Source organism: Heterocephalus glaber, unplaced genomic scaffold (genome assembly GCF_053883595.1).
Source record: "Heterocephalus glaber isolate CG9 unplaced genomic scaffold, H.glaber_assembly_v1.0 deba00001481, whole genome shotgun sequence".
NCBI classification, from domain to species: domain Eukaryota; kingdom Metazoa; phylum Chordata; class Mammalia; order Rodentia; family Bathyergidae; genus Heterocephalus; species Heterocephalus glaber.
Genome location: NW_028258317.1, coordinates 65238042 through 65241770, shown reverse-complemented (window position 1 = coordinate 65241770; position 3729 = coordinate 65238042). Strand labels below are relative to the sequence as shown.

Here is a 3729-nt window from a genome sequence, read left to right as displayed (position 1 = left end):
CCGAATAGTTTCTCTGGTGTGAGAAACTAAAAGTGTAAATAAGGTTCAAAATGTATAATTGATAATTGTGAAATAGGAAGAAAAGCTCTGAAGGAGTGGAGGAAGCACAAGGGGTAGGGGAAAGGAAAGAAGGGAAAAGAAAAAATATAAGAAAAGGAAACAAATGGAAACAAAGTCTTTGTAAATAGGGAAGGGTGGAGGGGGTGGAGGGAGGGCAGGGGAATGGGGAAAAAATAAGAACCAAGATGCATTATGTAAAGGTACAATTCCCAATGATGAATTTAACTGTATTTCATACCTAAAATGTACCAATAAACTTAATGAAAAAAACCTGCAAGTCAAAACCACAATGACATGCCATTTCACTTCCACTAAATGGCAGAGTCAAAACGTCAGAAAATGTAACAGACTCAGACTTAGCAGCTGCCGCTGTGGCCACCACAAAACAATAAGCCAGGATCTAACAGCCCTTGAGCAACTCCTGAAGACTGTAGCAAAATGGAGAAAACTGGAGAAGCTACTTAGGAAGTCGTGTGTAAAAGTAAATACAAAACTACAGGTCAAGTGGTCACGATGAAGAAAATCAGACTAGAAAGTGAAGAGGAAGGGTTTGGTTCCTATTATTGCAATTTGAGAAATTTCGCTATCAAAAGACTTCATCATCCAAATGTAGTAAGTCTTCAAAATGTGCTACCAGGTTATATCTCATCTTTGAATTTCTTCCCATGAATCTCAAGAAGTACTTGGATTCTAAGAGCGAAATAACAGATAGATGAGAGGAAACAGGGAAGTAGACCTTTCGGAGACAGGAAGAGGATCCACAGATGGAGGGAGAAGGGATGCAGGGACGGTGAAAAGGAAATAAAAAGGATTAAGATGTGGTATGTATGTTTTCATTATGTGTCATCAACATGTACTAACAAAAAGGATGATTTTTTAAAAAGAAATACTTTGACTTTATTCTTTTTTGGAAATTCATGGATTCTTAAGAGTTATTTGTAGCCAGGCCTGAAGGAGCATCCCTATAATCCCAGCAATCTAGGAAGCTAAGGCAGGAAAACTGCAAATTTGAGCCTAGCCTTGGCAACTACGTGAGACCCTATTTCAAGGTAAAACTGTGAGAAAGGGCTGGGGAGGCAGCTCAGTGCAAAGGCCCAGAGGTCAATCACCAGTACTAGGAGAGAGAAAGCTTTTGTACCAAACCCTTCAAAGGGTCTTGTTTGTCACGCTAGAAGTGTTCTTCACAAAAACCTAAAACCTTAAAATCTATTGACTGATAAGAAAGGAGCAATTAAACTATCTGACTCTGGCCTAGCCAGAGATTTTGGGATACCTTTTAGGATATATGGACCCAGAGCAGCTCACTGATATAGAGCTGCAGAAGCATTGCTGGGGTCTAATGGAGCTGACATTAATCACCGTGCTTGCAAGAACTGGCAACTAATAAATCACTTTTCCATGAAGATTCAGAAGTTGACACACTTGGGGATTTTCAGAGCTTTGGGCACTTCCAACAGTGAAGTGCAGCCAGAAGTGGAATCTTACAGGACTATAAGAATACATTTTCCAAATGGAAACCAGGAAGCTTAACATTCCATGTCAAAAATTTGGATGAAAATGGCTTGGATTTGCTCTGGAAAATGTTAGTCTAGGATCCTTCCAAATGAATTTCTAGAAAATTGACACTGAATCATCCATATTTTGATGATGAACAATCAGTTAAGAAGATACAGTTGGGCTGGGGATTTAGCTCAGTGGTTCCGGCGCCTGCCTCGCAAGCGTAAGGACCCGAGTTCAATCCCCCGTACCAAAAAAAAAAAAAAAAAGAAGATACAGCTTTCTGAAAAAAGTTTCCACATGCTGTATTAAGAATGAAGAGTAGGGCCAAGGATTTAGTTCAGGGGCACCATGCCTGCCTTGAAACCGAACGTTGTGAGTTCAATCCCCGGTACCAAAAAACAAAAGAACAAAGAGTATTTTTATTGTTGACTGTTTTTCTGTCTTCTAAACTTTTCTTATCTTGATTGTAAAAATTAAACTGTACTTCATCTTCTAATTTCAAAAATGTAACTTAAAATGTAAACATTGTTCTATATACATTTAAATACAACAATTCAGAAAATGTATGCAGATCTCCCTGTGACAACTATTTATCATAATAAAACAATAAATCTAATATTTTAAAAAGTCAGATAATAAAAAGTAATGGCCAGGAATGTGGAGGATTGGAAGTCTCATACACTACTGGGAATGTAAAATGGTGTGATCATTCTGGAAAAAAATTTTTTAAGTACTCAGTCAAACAGTTATAACAGATGACCTAGCACAACTACATCTATAGCCAAGACAAGTAAAAACATATATTCACACATGAAACTCTATATGAGCTTTATAGCAGCATTATTCATAATGACCAAAAGATGAAAATAATATAAATACCCATCAACTGATAAATGGATAAACAAAATGCAGTTATCCACACAATGAGTACTATTCAGCCATGTAAAGTACCAATGAACCTTGAAAGCATAATGATTGAAAGAAACCAGTCACAAAATAACAGATATAATTCCATTTTTATGAAAGTCTAGAACAGAGACAGCTATATGTAGAAAGTAGGTCGGTGATTTCATAGGGCTAGGGGAAAGGGCAGTGAGATAAGAGGATGATAGCTAAAGGAAATAAAGTTTTTGAGGTGATGAAAAAGATTTAAACTTGACTAGTGATGGTTTCACATATTAACGGATATACTAAACACTTTGTAATTACAGGGGATGGTAAGATAGGAGAATGATAGCTAAGGGCAACAGTTTTTCAGATGATAAAAATATTCTAAAATTAACTGGTAATAGTTTTACATATCAATGAATATACTAAAACCTATTGAATTATATACTTTCAATGAATTATATAGCATGTGAGTTATATTTCAAGAAAGGTATTTTAAAAAATAATTCAGGAAGCACAGAATTTAACAATGGTCATCTGTAAGATAATGTCTTAAAATCAAAAATATATATCATGAGGTGAGAGAAATCAAAGGAGAAGCCAAAGTCATATTCCTGTCGATACCAAGTTACCTCATTCATCTTTTCTCTGGCTAACTCAAGTAAAACGGAATCTTCTTTTTGCAATGACACTTACCTAGTAAATACCAAAATTGGATGTCCTATTTCCTCACAACTTCTTCCAAGGCACTGAAGCTGATAAATGGCCACAAACTCTGACTGACTATGGAATACAAAAACCTTCTAGACTAATTAAAGACTCTTTTCTGACCAATGAATCACAGAATTTATGTTAATCAACCATGCACTGACTAAAGACTATTCTATCCAAAATGCTAGCTTTCAATTTTAATCCTCACAACCATCTTTGATCCCCTTTATAACATGTTCCCCTCTCTAGGTCCACTCAGTGAATTTCTTCACTGGTTCATGTTCCCTGACAGGCCAAGGAGCGGACTCAGCTTTGTTTCCCTAAAGCTTCTCTGAGTTGTTGTATGTTGTGACACCCCCTTATCCATGCTCTTGGACAGCCTTTCTCTCACATCTTATCACAGTTTTGCTTCTTATATCTTTTTCTTCCCTTCAACCCTACCTAAGCCCCATGCCTGTATCTCCCAAAGGAGGGATACCAAGACTGCTGTCATAATAAACTATCGCTCTCGTTTTGATTTTTAAAAGCCTGCACTTACCACCTTCCCCCACTTGTCGCCATTCCCGTCCA

The 3729-nt window shown here is 37.0% G+C and overlaps 1 pseudogene; it reads left to right on the top strand.

Moving 5' to 3' along the window:
* Positions 1-489: 489 nt before the first annotated feature.
* LOC147825996 (cyclin-dependent kinase 1 pseudogene) lies at positions 490-1784 on the top strand (annotated as a pseudogene).
* The last annotated feature ends 1945 nt before the right edge of the window (positions 1785-3729 follow it).